This window comes from Salvelinus namaycush, chromosome 25, assembly GCF_016432855.1.
Source record: "Salvelinus namaycush isolate Seneca chromosome 25, SaNama_1.0, whole genome shotgun sequence".
Taxonomy (NCBI): Eukaryota; Metazoa; Chordata; class Actinopteri; order Salmoniformes; family Salmonidae; genus Salvelinus; species Salvelinus namaycush.
Window position 1 is genome coordinate 4,784,843 of NC_052331.1, and position 11,522 is coordinate 4,796,364.

Here is an 11,522-nt window from a genome sequence, read left to right on the forward strand (position 1 = left end):
TATTCGTCGTCAGACCCACTGGCTCAAGGTCATCTATAAGTCTATGCTAGGTAAAGCTCCACCTTATCTCAGCTCACTGGTCACGATAACACCCACCCGTAGCACGCGCGCCAGCAGGTATATCTCACTGGTCATCCCCAAAGCCAACACCTCCTTTGGCCGCCTTTCCTTCCCGTTCTCTGCTGCCAATGACTAGAACAAATTGCAAAAATCGCTGAAGCTGGAGACTTATATTTCCCTCAATAACTTTAAACATCAGCTATCTGAGCAGCTAACCGATCAATGCAGCTGTACATAGCCCATCTGTAAATAGCCCATCCAATCTACATACCTCATCCCCATATAGTTTTTATTTACTTTTCTGCTCTTTTTAACACCAGTATTTCTACTTGCACATTATCATCTGCACATCTATCACTCAGGTGTTAATTTGCTAAATTGAATTACTTTGCTACTACGGCCTATTTATTGCCTTACCTTCTCACGCCATTTGCACACACTGTATATAGACTTTCTATTTTCTATTGTGTTATTGACTGTACGCATGTTTATTCCATGTGTAACTCTATGTTGTTGTTTGTGTCGCACTGCTTTGCTTTATCCTGGCCAGGTCGCAGTTGTAAATGAGAACTTGTTCTCAACTAGCCTACCTAGTTAAAAAAAGGTGAAAAAAGTCTCAATTGGGTCGGGTGATTGTGGAGGCCAGGTCATCTGATGCACCACTCCATCACTCTCCTTGGTCAAATAGACCATGCACAGCCTAAAAGTGTGTTTTGGGTCATTGTCTTGTTGAAAAACACATTTTACTCTCACTAAGCGCAAACCAGATGGGTCGGCATATCGCTGCAGAATGCTGTGGTAGCCATGCTGGTTAAGTGTGCCTTGAATTCTAAGTAAATGACAGACAGTGTCACCAGTAAAGTTGGGTCATTGTTCTGTTGAAAAACAAATTATAGTCCCACTAAACGCAATCCAGATGGGATGGCATATCACTGCAGAATTCTGTGGTAGCCATGCTGGTTAAGTGTGCCTTGAATTCTAAATAAATCACAGACAGTGTCACCAGCAAAGCACCCCCACACAATCACACCTCCTCCTCCATGCTTCACAGGGTAGGAACTGCACATGCAGAGATCATCTGTTCACCTGCTCTGTGTCTCAGAAAGACACAGAGGTTGGAACCAAAAATCTCCAATTTGGACTCTACCAATTTGGATTTCCACCAGTCTAATGTCCATTGCTTGTGTTTCTGGGCACAAGCAAGTCTCTTCTTATTATTGGTGTCCTTTAGTAGTGGTTTCTTTGCAGCAATTCGACCATGAAGGTCTGATTCACACAGTCTCCTCTGAACAGTTGATGTTGAGATGTCTGTTACTTGAACTCTGTGAAGCATTTATTTGGGCTGCAATTTCTGAGGCTTGTAAATCTAATGAACGTATCCTCTACAGCAGAGGTAACTATGGGTCTTCCTTTCCTGTGGTGGTCCTCATAAGAGCCAGTTTAATCATAGAGCTTGCTGGTTTTTGCAACTGCACTTGAAGGAACTTTAAAAGTTCTTGACATTTTCCAGATTGACTGACCTTCATGTCTTAAAGTAATGGACTGTCGTTTCTCATTGCATATTTGAGCTGTACTTGCCATAATATGGACTTCATCTTTTATCAAATAGGGCTATGTTATGTTTCCCACAACTACCTTATAACAACAAAACTGATTGGCTCAAACGCATTTAGAAGTCTGAATCACATCCGGCCGTGAATGCGAGTCCCATAGGGCGGCGCACAATTGGCCCAGCATTGTCCGGGTTTGGCCGGGGTAGGCCGTCATTGTAAATAAGAATGTGTTCTTAACTGACTTGCCTAGTTAAAAAGGTACATTTAAAATATATATATAATAAAAGGAAAGGAATTCTACTTTTAACAAGGCACACCTGTTAATTGAAATGCATTCCAGGTGACTATCTCATGAAGCTGGTTGAGAGAATGCCAAGTGTGTGCAAAGCTGTTCAAGGCAAAGGGTGGCTACTTTGAAGAATCTAAAATATATTTTGATTTGTTGAGCACTTTTTTGGTTACTACATGATTCCATATGTGTTATTTCATAGTTTTGATGTCTTCACTATTATTCTACAATGTAGAAAAAAGTAAAAAATAAAATAAAGTGACTAGGCAACATGATAGATAATAAACAGTAGCAGCAGCATGTGATGAGTCAAAAAAGGGCCATTACAGCTAACTATTTAGCAGTCTTATGGCTTCGGAGTAGAAGTTGTTCAGGGTCCTGTTGGTTCCAGACTTGCTGTGAGGTAGAAGAGAGAACAGTCTGTGTCTTGGGTGGCTGGAGCCTTTGATCATTTTTAGGGCTTTCCTCTGACACCGCCTGGTATAGAGGTCCTGGATGGCAGGAAGCTTGGCCCCAGTGATTTACTGGGCCGTACGCACTACCCTCTATAGTGCCTTGCGGTCAGAGGCCGAGCAGTCGCCATAACAGACAGTGACGCAACCCGTCAGGATGCTCTCGATGGTGCAGCTGTATAACTTTTGAGGATCTGAGGGCCCATGCCAAATCTTTTCAGCCTCCTGAGGGGGAAGAGGCATTGTCGTGCCCTCGTCACAACTATGTTGGTATCATGACTGCATGGCCATCATTAAGTTTGCCGACGACACAACAGTAGTAGGCGTAATCACCGACAACGATGAGACAGCTAATAGTGAGGAGGTCAGAGACCTCGCCGTGTGGTGCCAGGACAACAACCTCTCCCTCAACGTGATCAAGACAAAAGAAATGATTGTGGACTAAAGGAAAAGGAGGGCCGAGCACGCTCCCATTCTCATTGACGAGTCCCCATGCTTGTCTCAAAGCAGTGCGAAAATGCTGTCCCAATCATGAAATGATGGTTGACCACACATGGCTAAAGTATAAAGCTTAAAGTATTTAAAACGGTTGGATGTAAGTTTCAGTAAAGCAATAATATGATAAATGCCTTCAATGGCATTAGCTTACTTTATTCCAATATTTTTGTCATTCAGTGATATTCACTCCCACAGTAAATATTGATCGATCCATCTAGTTGTGGTTAAGAAAACGTGCATACATCGTGGTAGGCTTTGCTAAGTGATGGGCGAATCGACATGTCTCGCAATGTTTAGAACTGCCACGAGGATGGTAACAGCCTAGTAATGGCCGCTGCCTAGAAACCATAACTGTGAAGCATCAAATCTCATGAACGTGCATTGCCAACGCCAGACTTAGCTAGGACTCGTCTTATTTTTGGTTGGTGCAACAGGTGTAAATTCTGATCCCAAAGTCGGACGTAGCTATGCCCGACCTAGCATTTAAGACCAACGTCTGTACGCCCGACTGGTGTAACCGGCCAAAGATCAGCTAGATGCAGGCAGGTGTGTGCAAGGCAGTATTGAATGTGTCAGTTTGTCACCTGGATTACTCCAATTTGTCTCTTGACCTGTGCACCTACGCTGTAAACTTTCATTTGTAGGCTAGGTTGTAGCAACCTCATGATGGGTATAGGGGAAATTAGAGTATCAAGTAGTAGCCTATGCCTATCGATGTTACATTGAGCTGGGTGAATGGAATATGAACTAAAGTCATCCAATATGCTGTAATAGAAATAAGCACCGACCGCCACTGTTTCTGACAGTGACTAATTATGCTTAGTAAAATTGATTGCTTTCTCAGTGCAGTACGCATATATTCATGTCATTCACCTAATGAATAACTACAGTCATTAGGTGAATGGGTCATTCATGTGGTGGCTCAGGTAACAATCCTTTAATTTAACCTTGTATGGTGGTACCGGAGTGCCAAGTCTAGGAACAAAAGGATACTTATCAGCTTCTACCCCCAAGCCGTAAGACTGCTTGACCCCCTCCCCCCATTTGTTTGTACACTGCTCCTACTCGCTGTTTATTATCTATGCATAGTCACTTCACCCCTACCTATATGTACAAATTACCTCAACCTGTACCCCCGCACACTGACATGGTACTGGTACCCCCTGTAAAAAGCATCCACACTGACTTGGTACTGGTACCCCCTGTATATAGCCTCCACACTGACTTGGTACTGGTACCCCCTGTATATAGCCTCCACACTGACTTGGTACTGGTACCCCCTGTATATAGCCTCCACACTGACTTGGTACTGGTACCCCCTGTATATAGCCTCCACGCTGACTTGGTACTGGTACCCCCTGTATATAGCCTCCACACTGACTTGGTACTGGTACCCCCTGTATATAGCCTCCACACTGACTTGGTACTGGTACCCCCTGTATATAGCCTCCACACTGACTTGGTACTGGTACCCCCTGTATATAGCCTCCACGCTGACTTGGTACTGGTACCCCCTGTATATAGCCTCCACACTGACTTGGTACTGGTACTCCCTGTATATAGCCTCGTTATTGTTATGTTATTGTCCTACTTTTTATTATTCTTTTTTACTTTAGTTTATTTGGTAAATATTTTCTTAACTCTTCTTGAACTGCACTTTTGTTTCAGGGCTTGTAAGTGAGCATTTCTCGTTAAGGTCTACACTTGTTGTATTCGGCGCATGTGACAAATAAAGTTTGATTTGACTTGGTGTCGGTGGTTTCGGAGAGTTGTGTTGTGTTTACGTACAACAACAAAAAATGATAATCACAAAAATGTCTACTTGTGAAACTGATTTTCACACAGACATGCATGCAAACACACACACCACAGGGAAGCCCTGGGCCCTGTGTATTACAAGGCAGTGGAGGTATATGGTTGTCCCACATATTTTACTCCTTCACATCTGTAAGGATACTACGTGAGCCATGGTGAAAATTCATCTAGATGCAGGGCTGAGAGTTTGATAGGAGTTTGATACACTAGGCCAGACAGCCAGAGAGCCAGAGAGACATTATGCAAGTTCATAGTCCTAAGATATCTGTAACACTTTCTAATGTGTCTTGACTGACTGTCCTGTCAATAACATTGTTGGCACTACAACAAATTCATTTTTGTTTATTGATGTGCCATGGTTAATTTTTGATTTGCAATACAGTTTTCAATTCAACCAAACTAAAAATATATATTTTATATTCCATATTCACAGTACGGCTGGGCGATATGCCAAATAAATTATCACGATATATATATATAAAATTATCGTTATCGAATGAATATATATCACAATATTAATCAAATAATGTGTTAAAGGTTTGATATCTTCTTCAGGCTCAAGAATGCCTAAAAAAAACAAAGGCATTTATTTTGAAGATTCCACTCTGTCAATATAGTGGATAGTGAGGCTAATATAAGGCTCTGACGTGCGACTAGACCACAGATCGGTAGTAGTAGCAAAATACGTCAAATCTGTCTTGAGCTGTTCCTCAACTTTTTCCCCAACACTAGAGTTTAGGCGGTGCGGTGTGAGAGAAATGTTTGCGGCCAGGGAGCACGTACCTGGGACCAATTAAATTGATATGCCTCTTGAAACCTTCCTTTTCGACTGTGCGAATTGGTAGCATGTCCTTCGCAATGCATAATAACATTTGTGATGTGTTTGTGTCTTTCCGATGTTTGCATAAACGCTGTCAGTGTTGACTGCGTCGGGCGAACATCCCTAGATTGCCTGGTGCTTGTGGGGCGTTCATCAATACCGTGGCGCAAACTCAAACTTCCTGTATGTTCCAAAGAGTGATTTTTCTTCAGATGGGGAAAAAGTTTGTCGTATTACCAGACTTGGTAGCCACCTGTCTACGGCACATTTCGCACCGAACATTGCTCTGCTCTTTGTCCGACTTCAAAAAGCCAAACCACTTCCAAATTACTGAAACAGTTGAACCCTTTTTATCAATCATTTCTTAGTTGGAAGCTGCTCCTTCTCCATGGCTATCACTGCCACTGTTTTTGCCTACATCACTTATTTTTCGTGGTTAATAGTGGCTACTCCATCACTCGAGGTGCTAAGTGGTTTTTAGTGGGCGTATACCTCTCCACGGGCATATTGTCACTTCTCCGCACGTTCCTGCTGCGTCACAGAGGTGAAATGGACTGTTGTACCTAATTATTCTATATCGACATTATCAAAAATGTATGTAAATGTTTTTATATCGTTATTGAGGGAAGTAAGTACCTCGATAATTATTGATATTGATTTATCGCCCAGCCCTAATTCAGTATAGAATATTCTATATTCACATTTACACCCAATTGAAGTGCCACATGGTCAAGGTACTGTTATGACTACCGGGCATACTTGTGGTGTACCTTGAACACACACTTTTGAGGTGAACACACACCTGATCAAAGGGGAGAAGCCACACACACACACAGTTTCTGAGTTATCTGTATTACTGTTATACAACACTGTTACATTGCAACTATTATACTGCTACTGTAGTAGTATTGCCTACATTTGATACCCTACTTTCCAATTCATGACAGTTAGAAACCGGGACATCATACAGCTGGCTGCAACCAAAGTGGAAACCCAGAAGCCTACTATGGAATAAAATTAAAGCATACTAGGGAATTAACAAAAATAACAGCAGCAAAGTGAAAGAGTGGAGCTATTTTGGGGAATTTAACACTTACATGTTTGAAGGCTGCGCAGGCACACAGTCAATCAAACATCTAATACAACCTGCCACATTCACCTCTTGGTCCGTAGGATACATGTGACATATCTGGGTGAAAACGGCAGTTTGAGTTGCGTCTGTTTCACTCTAGATGGTTACATTGTAGCAACACTGTTTGCGTATGTAAATGTGCTACATTGGTGCATTTGAACGCTACTGGCTACAATGTTTACAGTGCTGTTGATGAATATCATCGGGACGTTGGTTTCTAGACCACACCTACCTGGAATGTCGGAGTCACCCAGCACAACCGGCTGGGTAGCCCGGGTCACCCACGTAAGGGTCAGGCGGTTTGGCTGCGCCTTTCCCGGTGTTACATGGCAATCACACCTGCCGTCTTGAGCGAAGGTGCAGGCGGACTGCCAGTCGTCACGGTCGGTCCTTAGCCACCTCTTTGAATCCGAGGAAAGAGGACGAGGGGGCGATGAAGAAGAGGGAACGGGAGGAGGAAAAGGGAATTTTCTATTTAAATCCTAGAGACTTTCACCATTTTTTTCCAGCCATCACTTGCCCCCTCGCATGCATTAATATGTCAACCACGAGGCACGTATTCAACCTCAATCGTCTCGTTGGAAACTCAACACATATGAAATCACCAGGCAGGAAAGATAGAGACGGCTCCGACTCCTTGAAGATAATATTTTAAATACAAGGTTTTATATAGGCAGTGAAGCAAAATGGCGACTTTAATACGAAGGAGGAGTATAACAAATCATTGCGCTGGCTGGAGCTAAAGGGAGGCACAAAAATATGTTTAGTGCAGTAATTTTCGATAGCTGCAAGAGAGTTAGTTAGAGTAAAAGAAAACGAACCTGAGGAAAAAAGGAACGAAAAGATTCGACCTCGGTTGCCGTCTGCGGTTCCTTACCTCGGGATTATTTCGTATTTTTTTATACGGATATTATCTTCGCGGCCGTGTACAGTAATATAGTAAGTAGTGTGTTGGGTTATGCGCGTTCCCACTCTACCTTTGACAGTTGCAACTACAGTCGTCAGGCAACTTGCAAACTCTCGCGTTATTATGAATGTTATCGAGCAAGTAATATTCGGGGTTTCTGCCTAATAAACCCGGTACAAAACTGACCGTATGATACGGCTCATCCGACGTAACGCCGTTCGGTCATGACGAAAAGGGGTTAGGCTAAATTCTTAAAACCAGGCTTGATTTAAGCGTTTTAATCTGGTACGCCTAATATTACGAAACATTCGGCTTTTATCGTTAAGCGCAGTTTCAGGTAGCCAATTGAACGCTCGGCAAAAATAACCCCTAGATTGTAATGTGTTTTTGTGCTGTTCCGTGGGTATCGTGCCAGTCAATCCAAAAAAATAAACCACTGCTAGGGTAGCAATCAAAACTTGCATAGTGATACTGGGACAGAATTGAATAGGCTTTTCAGCTCGTATCAGAAACGGATCAATCAATTTGATATAGAATGTGAAATAAATTACGAGATGATATGAAGACTATTATGGTTGAGCATTGCCGAGGTGTCATTTTATTCCAACAAACCAAATCAATTTCGAAAACCAAGGTCACTTGAAAGTTTCGCTTATTTTCCCCGCTAATAAACGATTATTTATGATGATGATGATGATTATTATCATCGTCATTATTATTAGCAAGTTTCTGTATGAGTGGCTAAATGTTCCCCATGTTACTCTGTTAATGATATGTAGGTCTAATGTATGTGGCCTGCAGGCCTACTTCTGTATCCACTGAATCATGGCCACTTACAGTGAATGTGGTATCGTAGCCACGTACAGTGAGCTCACACAACCAGAGGAGACTTCAGCTCTCGCTCAGGGTGTGATTGGTGTCAGGCAGCATGACCTAATATTTCCTATAAATGGAATCATCAGAAACAATGATGTAATCCGTGGACACTGGCTGTTCCCCTAAACCCCCAGAAGAGGGCAGGGTATACTTATTTTAGGGCTGGGCAATATCAGAGCCCAAGCAGGGTTATAGATGGAGAATGTATGCTACTTTCCACCACTCTTTGAAGTAGTTACTGACAGTGGTGGAAAAAGTACCCAATTGTCATACTTGAGTAAAAGTATAGATAACTTAATAGCAGGTGTGATATCCCTCCTCCTCGGGCTAATGTTCCTATCGACTCAGTAAGGCCAGCAGGCTAGTCTCTTTTATTTGTCTTTTTTTTATTGGTATGTAACTGTTATGAACGTTGTATTGTCAATTTTGTTTTGTATTTAAACGCCACTTTAAACGTGTACTTTACTCAAGTAAAAGACCGCCATTAAAATACTACTTGAGTAAAAATCTAAAAGTATTTGGTTTTAAATGCACTGAAGTATCAAAAGTAAATGTGTAAATCATTTAAAATGCCTTATGTTAAGCAAAGCAGACAGCACCATTTTCTTGTTTTTAAAAGGTAAGGATAGCCAGGTTCACACTCCAGCACTCTGAGATTATTGTGTTCTCCACATGTTATCTTGATAAGTGTGTGAATTTGACTATTTTCCTGTCCTGCTAAGCGTTCAACATGTGGCGAGTGCTTTTGGTTGTCAGGGAAAATATATGGAGTAAAAAGTAGATTATTGTCTTTAGGAATGTAGTGAAGTAAAAATAAAAGTTAGCAAAAATATAAATAGTAAAGTACAGATACCCAAAAAACGACTTAAGTAGTACTGTAAAGTATTTTTACTTAAGTACTTTACACCCCTGCTTACTGATGAGACATGACTTGACAGTGAAAGCTATGTGGCGGAGCCCTTATTTTCACCTGTCAATTTATGTTAAATCAGTTAGGCCTGCTTCAAGGAAGGAATTATTAAGTATGCTGTTTTAATGTATTCCATCACCTTTCCTTCTCTGCTTCTCTTCTTCTGGACTGATTTGGAATAGTTCGTAAAGTGAAAGTAACATGACCAAAAACCTGCCTCCTTTCATCTGTCAAGGCCTCAGAGCTTTAGAGTGTGTAGCTACATTTACATTTTTGTCTACCCCATCACATATCTATGAAATATCCAGTAGTGAGAAGTGTTGCCTCAATACTGGGTTGTGACACTTGTGAGACTAAAATATAGACAGGCCAGAATATCATACCACTGGAGAAGCGACAGACAATTCAAATCTAGAATTGATTATTGGTTGGTATCTTTGCTATTTCTAATATCTCTGCTATTTCCTCAGCTCCTCTGACAGACCATTGTTCCATTATTCTTTCCTTTTGTTTTGATAATGACATGATGTTCTAAAGCATACTGGAATGTAACTCTTCTTTTAAAGAATGAGTCATTTTGTTTACAGTCGAAAGATCTTATCAGAGAGACCTGTCTCGATCCTGCTCTTTCTTATACTAACAAATGGGAAATGATTCAATTCTGACTTCGATGTCTTGCCATCATTACTGGTAAAATGCTAGTTCGGAAAAGATTCTCCAAGCAGATGGATATTATTGTTGATATTAACAGGCTGAGCAATAAACTTGATTTAAATGAAGATGAAAAAGCCAAGCTTGCTAAATGCCAATGTGGCCTGCACGACATATACAACGATAAAACAAAGGGTGCCTTCATCTGTTCAAAGGCCAAATGGATTGACAAATTGGAGAAGTGTAGGCAGACTAGGAATATTATTGCATCCATTTATGTAAATGACACTATAATAGTTCTTATACCCAAACCAAAGAAGGACTCTCTTTACCTGGACAATTGGAGACCAATCACGTTGTTGGCAACTGACTATAAATTACTAGCCCATGTCTATGCCAATCGGCTGAAACAAGGCCTTGATGATATAAATCAGTGAAAGTCAATCAGCCTTCATTAAAGGAAGGAGTATTCATAACCGTATACGATTGGTATTGGATATTTTAGATTACAGTGAGTTAATGGGAGATGATGGCTTTATGTTGTTTTTTTGATTTTTTTAAAGGATTTTGACACTTCAGAGCACAACTTTGTATTTAGAACTCTCTCTACTTTTAGATTTGGGGAGAATTTCTGTAAAGTGATAAGGATGATGTATATTAAAGTTTGGTGGCTATGAGTAATGGAACATCCCTTACTTTCTCTCGCTTGAAGAATTAGACAGTGTTGTCCAATCTCCCCTCTTTTATTTATTTTAGCCACAGATTTACTAGCAAATCTGAGAAAATCTGTGAATTTTAAAGGGATCCGTATTTTTGGTAAAGATATAAATATCAGTCAATTTGCAGATGATACTGCCCTTTTCCTGAAGGATAGGGCGGCTATTCCCTTGGCTATTGACAGAATCAAGACATTTTCTATGGCCTCTGGGTTGACTCTCAACCTTAACAAATGTGATCTCATGCCAATTCACTGCTGTGACTGTCAACGTTGCCTCCATACCAGTTAAAAAGGAAGTTAAATATTTAGGAATTGTTATCACTTAAAATGTTTCAGATAGAGAATCTTTAAACATCGATAATAGGTCTAATTCCATAAGAGTTTCATCAGGTCAGTGGCTGCAACGTGATATCTCAATTTTGAGTCGTATTATTTTATCCAAGACTGATGGTTTATCTAGAATCATTTACCCAAGTCAGTCCCTTTTTCTTTCTTCTAATGACATAAAACAATTCAAATCTGTTATATTTAGATTTATTTGGAGGAAATAAAACGCATTATATTGTGAAATTTCAATTAGTGAAAGACTATGATCGTGTAGGTTTACAGGCTATTTATTTTCAGTCGTGCTTTCAGAATTAAATGGTTGAAATAATGTCTGTCTAATCCTACGTCTATGTGGTATCATATCCCTGACAGTCTGTTTAATAAACTTGGTGAACTTGAACATTCCTAATGAAATTGTCACGTTCCTGACCTGGTTTCTTTTGTCTTGTATTTATTTAGTTGGTCAGGGCGTGAGTTGGGTGGGTTTGTCTATGTGTGATTTTCTATGTTGGGA

At 40.8% G+C, this 11,522-nt stretch overlaps 1 protein-coding gene across 1 annotated transcript in view; it reads right to left on the reverse strand.

Moving 5' to 3' along the window:
- znf512b (zinc finger protein 512B) overlaps positions 1-7,680 on the reverse strand; it is a 74,953-nt gene extending 67,273 nt beyond the window's left edge. Inside the window, exons 1-2 of the mRNA XM_038963613.1 lie at positions 7,441-7,680; positions 6,852-7,020 (exon numbers count right to left, since the gene is read on the reverse strand). The gene's annotated coding sequence lies outside the window, so the exon portion shown is untranslated. The remainder of the gene's footprint in view (positions 1-6,851; positions 7,021-7,440) is intronic.
- Between the last annotated feature and the right edge of the window lie 3,842 nt (positions 7,681-11,522).